The sequence below is a fragment of the Arvicanthis niloticus genome, chromosome X, assembly GCF_011762505.2.
Source record: "Arvicanthis niloticus isolate mArvNil1 chromosome X, mArvNil1.pat.X, whole genome shotgun sequence".
NCBI lineage: Eukaryota > Metazoa > Chordata > Mammalia > Rodentia > Muridae > Arvicanthis > Arvicanthis niloticus.
In genome coordinates, this window is record NC_047679.1 from 67,094,696 (window position 1) to 67,110,124 (window position 15,429).

The 15,429-nt window shown below is 33.0% G+C and overlaps 1 pseudogene; it reads right to left on the reverse strand.

Moving 5' to 3' along the window:
• Positions 1-8,825: 8,825 nt before the first annotated feature.
• On the reverse strand, positions 8,826-11,812 carry LOC117694736 (inositol hexakisphosphate and diphosphoinositol-pentakisphosphate kinase 2-like; annotated as a pseudogene).
• Positions 11,813-15,429: the final 3,617 nt, after the last annotated feature.

Here is a 15,429-nt window from a genome sequence, read left to right on the forward strand (position 1 = left end):
TCATTGTGAAGAATGACTGATTTCTTAAAAACAGATGCTTATAGGGAGTTTTGGAAATGTTTTAAAGGTTGAATTTCTAATTAATTAATAAAGATTTTTATAGTCTTCAATTGTAGGAAGCCATGGCAAGGCCTTACTCTTGGTAAACACTCATCCTTGGTTCTCCTATCTACTATTCTTCTTTCTGCTTACCTTCCATGATTCAATTCTCAGTTTTCAGAACTTCAAATAAGGCCTCACAGCAACCCATCTTAGTAACCCTTCCTCCTGATCTCTAGATTTAGACAACATCCTGCTACATAGATGTTTTTAGAACACCTGGTAACAGAAAGGCTTTGTGAGAATAACTTAGTTAGACCCCACAGCTGCAGCTAGCTTCCTCCACATGCAAATCCCTCTTTCCTTTCCTACCCCTCCCCATATCCTGTTTTCAGAGTATATAACCTGCATGAACAATAAATTTTTTTTGCCAGCTTGATCAGACTTCTTGATGTGCTGTGCCTTTTTATTTTCTCTCACATCTCAGTACTCTTCACAGGGTCTAAGGGTCCCACTTGATTGTCCAGCTGGCCTGGACATTCAATGTTATAAAGTTTTACTTTAGAACATCTGGTGTAAAGCTTTAGTATATGTCAACGTAAATAAAGATGTTGTTATCCTGATATGGTTATGAAAAACAAATTTAACCAGAGTAATACCCGCTTAAATTTAGGCTATATATGGACACTACTGGTTACTTAAGTTCCCAGAAATATTGTGACCTTGACATACACTGAATTTAAAATTCTTATATTTGTTAATCTCCTATCTTTGCAATTCCAGAAAAATTTCACTGTTTCTGAACCTCTGATTTTAAGGTAAGAAAATAAGATAATGATATATTTGATATCAGAGTATTTACTGAAGCTTAAAATTAGATAAACTATATCCAAGATTTTTTAATCACAGTGGATAATCAAAAATGTTATTTTTAATAAACAATTCCTTGACCAACTACAGTATACCAAACATTATGATAAATTTTACATAAATTTTCTTTATACCTTAGAAAAATCCAAGTAAATCAAATGATACTTGAACAAAATTGTTAATAGCTAAAATTGTATTTGAAGTGAAGAAAGAGTAAGGGATACATTTTAGTTTCTCATTATTGCAACACAAATATATTTTATATTTGTTAACAAAATAAGAAGAACAAACTTAGCTAGTATGATATGGTCTAGTAATTAAACTACAAATTAAATATAGAAGTGTTTAGGCAAATTTATTACATTCATTATAAATTCTTATACATTTGAAATAAATTGTGGTAATCATAAAATAAAATTTAAAATTTGGTCAGAACCTGTGATGGCCATCATACTGATATTAAAATCTTCTCATAACATAACTTCAGAACTTAAAAAATAAGTCAAAGGCAATATGAAAAATTCCCACAAATGTACTGGGAAGACCAGTTTTTGAAAACATGAAAAATGGGTTTAGGTTGAGATGTTGGCAGTTATTTTAAATATTTTAAATTTTATTTTAATATTTTAATTATTTTTTAAGTAAGGTACAGAAAATTGTGTAATATTATTAAATTTTTTACAATTAATCAAATTTTTTTTGAGCTGGTAGAAATTTATTATCCAATGTAAATTTAAAAAATTCTTCAGTCAGGTAAAACTTCTCTACCATTTTTTATTCTGATGTATATTATTTTCAAGAAGTTTACTATTTTCTATTGCATTATTATGTGCTGCTTGAGTATGAACCTAGGACATTATACATGTTGGATTGCTTGCTATAACACTAACTTTTACACCTAGCTCACCATTTATATTTAATGTTATTATGTCCTTTTAAACCAACTTACTCTATACAATAATATATTCTTTGTTTATAATACATAAATATTAGAGAATGATACATTTTTCTGAGCTATTTATAGGTGAACAGTGTAATTTTGACAATAGTTTAAGTAATGTCTTGAATTAAGACCATTACAATTGGTGCTCCCAACTTAGTTAAAGGAGCTCTCCTGGAACTACAGGTTTCACAGAAGTTTAGATCATGTCTAATGTCATTGAAGTATTTGCTTTATCATTTACAAAGAGACATTTTCACCTTACTTTTCACATTCTTAGGAAATGGAACATAATAGGCATGTACTTGTTCCTCATTGGAAACTCCTTAGTTTATCACTGGGATCTTAAAGCTCTTTAACTCTCCACAGAAAACTCTTGGCACATCTTAATGACAAAGGCCCTCTCAGTTTCTACTCAGAAGCCCCTTGCTAGTACCTACAGGCAGATATGGATCACATCTAATAATCACAAAGTGTATAAAAGTATTCTTTAAGGAGAAATCAGCACAGGAGCCAACCATGAGAGTGACTTTAATGCCAAGGCTCACATCAGAGGCAGACAATCCTGAAAGTACTCATTTTTTTCCTGAGCATGCAAGAATTCTTTATGGCTTTTTGAACATTATCATTCAAGTTTCACAATCCAAATTGTCAGAAAAGGTAAGGTGCTTCATCAAATATCCTGTGCTCTCAGGTATGCTGCTTCTCTTACTTTCCTTTGTGATACCAATAAGCTCGACATTTTCTAGCAATAGTGGTTATATAATAAATATTCATCAAACAATATATACAATTACAATGCGAAATTAGGAAGAACCTCAGCAAAATGTGTAAGTGTAACTTGTTTTTAATATAACTAAGAAATAAATTATAAAATTAAATTAAAAAGTTAATTGTGAGCAAGTGACTGATAAGTAAAATTACTATTAGTTATACATGTTCCAATATATGTTTACCAACTTACTTATAACAAAATAAAAGAGCAAACAAACCTTATATCAAGTTTAACCAATTTTAGGTCTTAAGTTTTATTAGTATTTCTTTCAAAATATGAATTATTAAAAGCCACACTATTTTTTTAAAAAATCCTCTCCTTTAATCAACTTTTACTGATTCATATTCTCAATATATGGTGTTAAGGTATATCATTTCTATTGTGTTAAAATACTTTATCAAATAGCAACTTAGGGAAAATAGTTTTATTTGTCTTATAATTCCTGGTTATACTCTATTATTGCTGGTAAGTCAAGGTTGGAACTTACATATTCATATCCACAGTTAGGAGAAAAAAAGAATAAATGCATGGGTTCTTGCTAGCTTGTTTGCCCTCAGTTAACTTTACCTTGTCTTATATTGTTCAAGACCCTCATTTAGAGAATGGTATGGCCCATACTAGATTGAGGCTTCGTATAATAATAAATACTAATAGTAGTCTCTCATACCTACGATTCTTTTCCAACATGATGTATATAATACTGCATTAACAGTCTTTCTAGGTTCTTATAGCTTATAACCAATTGACAATTAAAACATTAATTTATCTTTTTCTAACTTGACATAAAAGCATGCTACTTTAATCCACATTATTTTTTCACATTTCTCATGTATTCTGCTAATATCCTGATTTTAAACAATACAAAAATTTTAAAAATAGGACACTTTCAAAAACTATCTTTAATGGTCCTTGTCTCTTGTGATCACTAAAAAAAGTTATATAGAATAAATAAACTGTGTGCTATTATTTAAGAATACATACTGATGAGGTTGAACAAATTCAATACTGTAAAATGACAATGGATAACTTTCCATCACAACCTGAAATGAAACCCATTGTTGATTTTGAAATACTAGAACTTTATGAATAAATTCTAGAACAAGACAAATAAAATACAAGATTATCCTGGTATATATAAAGTATTACCAGACAAATCTATCTATCTGTCTGTGAATCATACATTAAAAGGATGTGGTATCTTCATTAATATGGTTTTAGGGTGTAGTTATGGTTGAAAACATGGGTAATGGCAGTGGCCTGTGTTGTTTGTATATATATCTCAAGCTTAGTACTTAATTTCAATTGCTGTCCACTAATACTGGCTGCTTATTATATTAAAAATTCTTAAAAATATATGTCTTGGGGATGAGCTACTACAGTGGAAACTACCATGAATCTTCAAGGCTAATTCTAGCTATGACTCTTAACAATGGGGTATTCAGAGTCTATTCTGGTCATCTTGTTTATCCTGGCAATAAATCTGGTGGAATGATTGGGATACCAATCCAGCCACATAACTTTCAACCTACAATTTATCCTGCTTAGAAGATGTGCTAGGCTTTTTAAAGGTTGTACAAAAATTTGTACAAGTGGCCACCTGATCCAAACTGAGACCCATTTCATGAGTGGGAGCCCACTTCTGACATTGCCTGGAAGACCAGTACAGCTGGTCTGAATAGCTCAGAGATCTTGGATAGAATCAAACATAAATTTCAATCAATAAATCAATCAACAAATAAATAATCAATGAAATGATGCCTGATGATGTTGTGCTATACTTATAGGTTGGTATCTATCCCAATACTCATCAGAGAATTTTCATCCATCTACTGATAGAAACAGATGCAGAGACCCATGGACCAACATTTGGTTTAACTTGGGAAATCCGGTGGAAGAGGGAGAGAAAGGATTATAGAAGCCAGTTGTTTCAGAACACCACAAGAAAATTTATGTAATTGACTAACCTGGGCTTATAAGGACTTATAGAGTTTGAAACTTCCAACCAGGAAGATGGTATGAGAGTAACATAGGCACTCTTGTTGTATACCTTGTTCTTGAAGTAGGAATTCTCCAATGGGAGCAGATGCTGTCTCTGACTCTATCGTCAGAATTTAGTATCCTTTTCATACTGGGTTCCCTTATCAAGTCTTAATAAGAAGGGATGTGCCTAGTCATAATGGAATGTGATATACCATCTTTGGTTGATATCTGTGTTGATTGGGGCTGTACAGAAAAAGTAGAGGGAGGTCCTAGTAGTAAAGGAGGTAGGTCAAACTGTGATCAGTATATAGAAAAAAAATAGCTAGCTTGTTAACTTGTATGTTGACATAGTGGTTTTTTTTTTCACACATCACTGAGTTTGGTTAAACCCTCACCTGTCTCCTTTTCCATATCTCCTTACCCACTTAAATTGTTAATCACAAGAATTTTCCTACTCCTTTCATATAATATTTATTGTCTCAGCCTCTCTAATTATATATTTTAAATATAGATAGTTCTTTCTAGACTGACATCCATATGTGTCAGGTGATGAAAAACATAAACCCCAGAGTCTCCTTCTGCTACCTCTCCCAAATGTTGAGAGTATGTGCCAGGTATGTGTCACCATACCCAAGATATTTGGAGTTATTTAAAATTTAGAATTTATCTGTTCTATTCTAGAAAACATATGAATAGCAACTACTTAGTTCAAATCACAAACACATGGAAATTATACAGGCAATTTTGTATTCATACTGCCTCATTAGAGACTACAATTCCAGCCTGATGAAGTTTTAGAAATGGCATTGGTGATATAATGTGATTCTATCAAGACCATTACGAGGAAGAATTGCAGTTAGAAATGTACAAACTCTAATCAACAAATTAAAACTAAAGATAAAAGTTCTGTACTCAGTAAAATATTAAAATTGTAACATCAATATTATTCCATTTCTTTCTTTCTTCAAGATAATAAATCATTTTCTTGTTGCTGTTCTTGCTTTAAAATCATAAGTGTTTTCTTTATCAATGTGGATTTGGTGAAAGGATATTTGATATGAGAGGAAAACATGAGTTGAGGAAAAACTAAATATTTACAAACAGAAATATAATTTATTATGTTACCAACATTGGAAAATGGACAGAACATGATGTTAAAAGTAGCATCATTAAGATATTTAACATTAATAAAACTTGAATAATAATATCATATAATGCGCATTAAAGAAATATAACTATGTGCTCTAAGAATCATAATGACAATGAGTGTTATCATTGTAAATGCTGCTTTATGACAGAACAAAAGAACTATAAAACATCTGTTCTTCCTCCAGGGAAAAATAGTTCAGCAAAGTTAAGAACAATGACAATTGGAAGTGAAGCAATCAATTCATTCTATGCAAAGGTTTAATTGTTGTGAATAGATAAAGTGACACTAAATAGATCTCTAAGAGGCCAATAGGTTAGTTTGTGTCAATATTTGGAGTTATTGTGCTGCTGGTTAAATGATACACTGTCTAATTTTCTAATGTTTTTATAATTTTCCAGCTATCTACATTAGTGTTGTATTTTTATAACAAAATTCTTCAATTTTATTATCAGTTAATTTATCTATTTACCAGTATTAGACAATGCACTGCAAAAACATGCTAATGATTAAAGAAATAAGACTTTAGTTTTGAAATAGTTTAGATTACAGAGTACCAGATACTTTTAAAATATTTATCATGTGTCCTTGAAAATAAATTGATATTCTAATGTTCATTTATCATTTATGAAGACCCAATTATATTTAAAATGCATAGGAAATGGAAAAAAGCTCTCAGGTAAAAGGAAAAAAGGGAATTTCTCAAATCAGAGCTTGCAAATTATCATGCATTAAAATTTGTCAACCCAATATGATTTTTAGAGATTTAAGGATATAGATCATTGAGTTGAGACATTGTTCCAATGCACATTCACCCTTGATAAAGTATAAATAAAACCCACTTTGGATTACTCTCTGCAGATGTAATTAAAATTTAAATGAAAATGCATCTTTTAGAATTTTATAATAATCTTCTTATTCAAAGATTAATTATTTTCATGTTCTTTTCTCTAAAGGCTAAGAAAAATTTATGCTTTACAAGGATCTTATTTGAGGGAAAAATGTCATATTAAATAACAATGAAAATAAAGCACAATAATAAAAAGAACTGCAAAATAAAGCTTAAGAATCTCTGATCTAGTTCAATTATCACCCTCATTTTTATGGATGAAGCAAATGATGTTTATTGAGGTTAAATGACTCAGAATCATAGGGCTAGTTTAATTTCAGAGAGAATATTAGGATTCACAGGCCATACATTTTTCCATTAGCCCACAGTTCTGCTCAGATTAAAGAATTCTAAATGGAGAGACCCTTACACAAATTTAATTAATGTAATAAAAAACCAGATCTATTTCATTGAATCATAATTAGAATTTTCTTTAAAATCTTTACTATATAAAATGAATAATTTCACTAGAATTCATAGAATATTTTTCTATCATAGATATTAAAATGTGATAACAAACATATTTATTACTTTTATCACTGCCATAGAAATTATGAGGTAAAAAGTCTTCATTTTTCCTAGAATGTATTTCATTTTTGTTAGCTCATTTGTTTTTGTTGTTTTGTTTTTCAAGTCACTCTTATTCTAAAAAGAATTTTAATTCATTCCACTTAAAAATTAAAAGTTATCTCCTTGCCTTCTATAATGAGCAAAATAGCACATATTCACATAGAGAAAACGTACATACCTTCAATTGTTTACAAGATTTATCACCATATAATCCATTTACATTCAAGTGAAGTATATGAACTTATTTATTTGTATATTTTTGGAACTTCTATATCTCATCCCTTTTTTAACAACCAAGATAATATAATGTGCCTATTATGTAGAAGTTAGTTCATATATGTTGATTTAAGGTTCAAAGTCTCTTTCAAAGAATTACAATAACTATTTATACAATAAACGTCCAGTACTTCTTCTAAACATAAGATTGAAGCTACAGCTTACTATCTTAAGTTACACCATATCCAATGTTTGAGAATTTTATTTAGGAGGCTGTTTAGTTTGTGAGTAATTTCAAATGTTTGGGACAATTATTTATGCATCAAGGAGAAAAAAGTACCAAGGAGAATGATGTCTTTTTTTAAATATTAGATGAAATTACAATACTCATCTCAATCTTTCTTCCAAATCTCATCATTTGTAATCACCATTTATATACTATGAATGTTTAACCTTTTATGTTTCCTTTGTGAAATCAACAAATACACTGGACATAAGAATGAAAACACAGAAAACATACCATCAGTGACACTAACAGCAGAACTCCCATTTTAGATATTAGTCCATAGGTCTCAAGAAAAACTCAGAAAATCAAGCGTAAAATTTACAAATTTAGCAGCTACACTTCATAAAAAGAAACTCTAAAAATGTGTCTCTTGCTAGTACAGAAAAAAAAAATTTCTAGATGAGCCAAGATATTTTTCTTGATGGTAAAGAAATGTATAATGAAAATATTTTTTACAGATTAACTTGCAAATTTATGTGTATAAAAGTATAGTTCCCACCTACATTTGTAATATTTTAAATAATTCACAATAAAAAATTGAAAGCACAAATTGAAAAAAATGTAACTCATGGTTTATATACTCCAGACAATAAATATTGCAGCATATGTTACTATAACAATGACAAAAAAATCTAATATAAGAGGTCAATAAGATCTCTTTGGAAATGTGCTTTTTAAAAAGGTCATCAACACATGATATTGCCTGTCCAATCTCCCTAAGTACAATCCTGTAGAAATGCAAGTGTGTATGGAGCACCTGAAGAGAGTGCACTTTGGTACCAGTCTGCAGGATAACTATGTCCTTTGTCTCTGCCACAGACACATGGGAATGATCACAATGACAGCGATATCATTAGTCAGGAATTTCATTACACAAAGCGGACAGAAATCATTTTGAATATTTCTAGATTGTGCCAAAGCTCCTTGTCTGAATTAAAAAACAGAAGTTCTTCTAGCTTTCAAGTTGTTTAAAGAAATACACAGATGTATAAAGTAAAGCATGGTAACACATGAATCACTGGCTCTGACCAGCTTCAGACAAGATTTCTTAGACATCCTTTGCTAAGCAACAAGTTTTTTCTAAGCATGGGAACTTCTGGTTCTGGTGTGTGCTCATCTTTTCTTCCCAGTGATTTTCTTAGGTTCATGCCCCTCATTTTTGCTACTTAAGCTCTTCTTCCAAGATGAGGTATGGGAAGCCATTGCTGGAGATGGTCCACTGGCTACTGCTTTGCTGCTTGCTTTGCTTTTCTTTAAAGCAGCAAGAGGTGTTGGGAGCAGGAGATGTATATGTATTTAAGGAAATTTTTTTCTCATTCCTGGACTGAAACGTGAGGCAATAGGGGACATCTTGGAAACCTTGCACAGAACACCAATTGATGGAGAAGCAATGGAAGCAAGAAAGTCATCCACTTGCTTTAAAAACAGGGCATTGTGAAACGTTTCTAGAGGACAGATGGATGGTACCATGGAATATAGCTCAAAGCCTACTGTAGGGTTCTGCTTCTGTTCCACAAGAGTTGTTGGTGTTTGGAAATAGTTGGCATTTTCAGACACAATCTCATTTGTAGTTATCTTCCTGGACCTCAGAAGTGGTGATTTCCTGTGAATATGAATTGGCTCTGACACCAGTGGTTTAAACAATATCATGGCCCAGTCAACTTCATCTCTTTGAGGAGTATGAGGCTCATTATCATCAATTCAAAGGGAACTTCTGCCTTCATTCTTCCTGGAAGCTGGTCTATATCTATAGCCAGATGGCAAAGTCTTATCTTTTTCACAGCCTTGGGCTCTAGGACTAAAGTGTAATTCAACATGAAAGCGTTCCACTGAGAAAAGATTCTTGTGAGAATCCTCATATGCATGATAACAATTTTCATCATGTTGTTGAGTTTAACAATGTTTAGATAATCCATTACTCATTTCCACTGTTCATCCTTTGATATATCTCATAAGGCACCATAGCAAAGAATGGATAGTAAGGAATGCACATGACTCTCACTGGTAAAATATAATCTGGTGCGGACATGCCATTCAGGAGACAGAACACCTCTAGAATACACAGGATGGAGTTTGTTGACAGTGTCATCATCTTGTGTTCTCTGAAGTTCTGATCAGATTTTTCTAACTAGTGGAGTACCTTTGTCAGTCTCCAGTTTTTCAGCTTCATTTACATCATATTCCTGAGGAATAACAATATCTGCTAATGCCTTTGAAAGCCTATATAGTTCCATTGTGTTTTTTTTATCTTCAAGGAACTGTTATGCTGAAAGTCGTATTTGATGCAGTCATATATGTTGGGGAATCTTACTAGTATCATATCTTCCATTCTTTGTTTTAAAGTACTTCTCCAATTTGCACCGTCTAAGCAGCATGAGTTCCAGAGTCTCATAATGGTAAAGCTGAATATCAGCTGATTTGGGATCTTCCATCTGATGTCTGATCTGGGAAGTCAAATTTTGAATCAAGGAATATACTTTGTCACAGGTTTTCACTGGATTTTTAATTAAATGCATTGATTTGATAACAGAAATGCTTCCAGATGGAGTAAGATTCTTGTAGTTGTTGGCTGTAAAATCTCTGTCTTTCTGAAGTATTTCACAAAGCCTTGCTTTCACACGGTGCTGACAGCTACTCAAAGAGTCACAGTCACTATCCAAAAGGCTATTCATATTTGCACTTTTCACCATCTGAACAAGAATGGGAGTAAGCTCTCCTTCTAGAGCAAAGAGACCTTTTGCAAAAGCAGCTGCAGTCATCCAGACCTGCCCTTCATCAGAGGCATATATTTTGAGGTCATGTCTATAAGGTGCTATGCAGTCGGAGTAAACCACAACCAGGAAATACTAAATAATCTTCTTGACCTCCAGGGTACATACACCTAAAAGCTCTTCTCAGCTCTTTAGCCTGAACACTGGCCACAGGGGTCAGTTCTTCTCCCCATTTTAGAACCAAAAGTAAGGAAGGCTCCTCTCTTCAGTTATCTTCCTCCTCACTGGATGTTTTCAGACAACCATGAGGGAGATAGGTAAACTGGACCTTACAGTTTATTCCTGAAAAATGACCATACATGTCTAACACAGTTTTAAGTTGTTCAAGTTTGACTTGTTTTCTTCAATTTCAGAGTCATTATTTTGCCCCAGCTCCATAAGAAGCTGCAGTGCAATATCCAGGACTCTTTGTAATTGTTTTGGCTTCTTGAGCTTTAACTTCCTTGATTTATATCCATCACACTTTTCAAAAAGATCAAAAAACTTCTGATGCCTCAATTCCATCTTCATTTTATGTTTCATGTTTGATCCCCATGTTATATCATGGCTATGACACATCAAAGTTCCATCATAGTTTCAGAGGTAGTTGGTACAATTGGCATATTTTCAGCTTCGAATGGTAGTGACCAAGGGATATGAAACTGTGGCACAAGCTCTCACATTACAATATTGCCAAGAATTTTTGCACATAGTACTTCATGGAATTTTTCATAAAACTGAAGCCATTTATATCACACACATAGGACTGTCCATTGGCACATAACAAATCAAAGCCACAAACTGCTTAAAAGCAAAGCAGACTTTCCATGCAATCAACTTCTCCCATGCATAGAGAATGGCAGGGTATCTTACTTCCTTCCCTTTGCTGTCTTGTTCTACCTTGCCATCAAGAACTGGAGATTTTTGAGCTTCAGCATGATCTCATGGTATAAACCTTAACATCAGTACCATCTGTAGGCATAAACTTTATATATATATATATATATATATATATATATATATATATATATATATATATATCTCCATGTTTTCTGCACTTTGCTTTCTGGGGAATACATACTACTACTTTTATTGCAAATCTTCCCAAAAAGTCTCTGACTTCCAACCCTGGCAGATGTTGGATAATAAATGTAAACATTGTGATCTTCTGCACTGACCAGCTTTTCCACAAATGACTTTTTAGAAAACTTCTCATTCACTTCTACATGATCTTCTTCTTCAATCAGGTTGCATTCTTTGGGGTTATTTGGATCACTGTTCAGAATTGCATGCTGAGGAAGTAGGATGCCTTCAGCTTGAAGAATGCTATAAACATCTCTTCTATCTTATATGAGATACTGCATATTCAAGTCATTGCTTACAAATGGATTTCTGAGTTTTCCATAGGCAACTGCTTTGTTCAGCAGAAATCTTTTAGAATGGAAAGAAGACAATCACATAAAGGTCAGTTTTCCACAAGTTTATTTAAAATAACTTTCTCTTCAAAAATTACTACTGTGATATATTTAAACAAGGAAATCCATTCCAGAATTTCCTTCATGTGTTTGGATTTGGATATTTTTTTTGCTATAGAACATCTTTCAACCATGTTCTGCCTTTCTGGTGGAGACTCCTCCTCCTCCTCCTCCTCCTCCTCCTCCTCCTCCTCCTCCTCCTCCTCCTCCTCCTCTTCCTCCTCCTCCTCCTCCTCCTTTTCTTTCTCCTCCTCTTCTTCCTCCCTCTCCTCCCAATCCTCTTCCTCCTCCTCTTTCTCCTCCTCCTCTTTCTCCTCTTCATCAGCATGGTAGAAGAAGCGATGCTAGTTTCCAAGACTGAATTCTGCATACTCAGGCCCAACAAAGAATCTGGAGTATTCATTCATATTGAATCCGATATACATAAAGTTTAAATAATCTATACTAAATCTGCTTCAAATAAATGGACTCAGAAGTATACATTCTTGCTCTGCCAGCTGACACTCAGGTCTGCTACAGTGTTTTCACTCAATCACATAAAATGTGCTGAAATTTAGTTGGCCAGTGCTTCTTTTTTTTTCAGCTTTCTAAACTTTTAATCAAAGTATTCTGGGTGGATTAATTCTTTGTTTGTTTGTTTGTTTGTTTGTTTGTTTTATTGGATATTTTATTTACATTTCAGATGCCATCCCTTTTCCCCATTTCCCCTCCCTAGAAAACTCCTATCCCATGCCCCCTTTTCCTTTTTGCTTTTATGTAATTTTTTAAAATGTTAATCAAAGGCTTTATAAGTTTGGTATTGCTCAATCAAAAATGTAACCCAATACCCAACCTAGATATGTCAACTATCTTTGACTGGTGGAGACACATGAACATCTGCCTCCATACCCCCTCCTCTTTCTCTCTTTCTCTCTCTCTCATCACCTAGCTTCTCCTCTCCTTCTTCTCCTCTTCTTACTCCTTCTCTTCCTCTCAGTACTCCTTCCCCCTTAACTCCTCCTACATATCACCCTTCCTGTTAAAATAAAACTTTTCTCTCAAAGTACAATTAAAGCATAATTATGCCTATTTGTATCAGTGAGGTACAAGATGGTCCTAATACCCAGTCTATCATCTTGTTGACTAACCAGCACCTCTGTCCTCTATCCTAACTAAAACACTTAGTTCTGAACCTGGCTTTTTTTCTTGGCTTTAGAATGAATGTCAGCTGAAAACCATCCACTCAGATCTTTTCTCTCAAAGTAAATAGCCAGGATTGGCTATGAGACTATAGGTTTTAGGCAAGAATTGCCTCTTTCCATCTACAGACAAATTACTGTCCAGAAAAGGACATACTTGCAGAATAGTCGACTGATCATATCTGCCTAGACAGAGTAGTCATCCCTTAGTAATTCTGCATCACTAAGGTCTGTCAGATGATTCTGGGCCAGAAGGCTGAAGATTTGATGCTCCAACATTCTGTAGTATATGGACTATCCAGGTGTTCAGCGGTATCTATAAACTGGCTAAGTTTTAGAAGCTATGCTTTGTGCTTCCCATAATTTCAGTTAACTTAGTCATTCTGGATCTCTGGCAAGTGATTATTTATTCTCAGATATCACTGTTTCATTGTTGAACTCCCAGTTGCTGCTACAGTTTAAAATGCAAGGAAAATGAGGCTACTGATTGCCCGGGTTGGAACAGTTATCCTCCTTTTATCTGCCACCACTGCAGTCATCAAGTGATGTGTGGGAGATGCTTGAGTCCATCCAGGTTGGTTCTTCTTCTTTAATTGAGGGGGCAAGGGTAGGATGTTCATGAAGAGGCAGCTCTTGGAGACATGAACCTGAATCTTCCCTCTCCAGTAGCAGTGGAATGGCTGGCCCTAGGACATATTTCTTAAATGATTTAAAGAATCTCTTTGGATATTATTATTTCACATCCTTACTAGACACTTTACACTCATATTTATACTTGTTGAAGATTTGATTTAAGTTCATTAAGATTGATATTTTTAATATGATATAAACAAAGTCGTAGTATGATATCTCATTTTGATTGATAAGTATACATCACTGATTTGGAAATTAGATTATGATAAAAGTATAATACAGTAGGCCATGTGTCTTCTAATACATGAGGTTTCAACATACTCAGAATTCATAACAACATTTGCTAATTTGAACAAAATATCTAATGGCATGAGCTATAATTTCATATAAAAATAATGCATACATTTGTTTTCCTACCATGAATATTCCAAATGCACTAACATAGATATAGTTTTTCCTAAGATATGTAAAATTCAACTATCACCTAGTTTAATGCTAATGAAATATTAAACAATAAATGTACTTAATTAGGTTCTACTATGTATTGGTCATATCAATTTAAATAAACCACTAAAATTCCATCACTAGCTTCATGGTTTATTAAATAAATTATTCACCTTTTATGTCTCATATTTTCTTATAATTAGTGATAAATGAATAAAATCTTTAGAATAGCATATCAATATTTTAAAATTCAAAATATATAATTTAATAAATTATTTACATTTTTTTCGAGACAGGGTTTCTCTGTGTTGTCCTGGCTGTCCTGGAACTCACTCTGTAGACCAGGCTGGCCTTGAACTCAGAAATCCACCTGCCTCTGCCTCCAAAGTGCTGGGATTAAATTTGTGCGCCACCACCACCCAGCTTACACTTTATTTCTTATAATTTTTTATAATGTGTTTCATGTAAATAAATAAATAACACCATAGAAGAACTTTTTTACTATTTTTAATTCAAATATCTAAAATTAAAATAGACAAAGAATGTTTTCTTCCAAATTATGAAGAGACATACACATGCAAATACACCTGCATACACAAACACTTTTTGATAGTATATATGACAACACAAACTACCAAAGAATAAATTCAAGAAAAAGCAACATAAATTGCTCTGGACCCTAGAACCAAAAATGTGGCTTCAGTAAGGATCTTAAGCCTTGGCAAGTGATTTATGTTGCTAATTGTATTACAACTTTTAACATGCAAATTTGGTATAGAATCACATCACCAGCCATCTTAGTTATTATAATTCAACTACTGACTATCAACACATGATTGCTATGTAACATATTGAACAGGAAAGACTAGATTTAGTTAGTACTTTAAGTATGCCACCTAATTAATTTTATCTCTTATATAAGGTAAAGTCTTGGTCTTCTTTCAAACTAGACTGACTTCTGCCATACCTCCACTGATAATTCAGGAGTTTCAGTAGAACAGAATTTCTTATAACTTCTTAAAATATCTAGGTGGAACTAGTTGTTAAACCACATTAAGCAGGTAAGTAGAATAAATAATAAATATTTATTAAATTGACAATCTAAATTACATAAGATCAATGGAAGACTAAAAGAAATGAATGCAAAGAGAACTAGTTAGAAGCCAAAGAGATGTTTCAGTTCATAAAACTATGGAAGAGCTGTGTTTAACCAAAAACCCACTGTAGAAGGAAATAA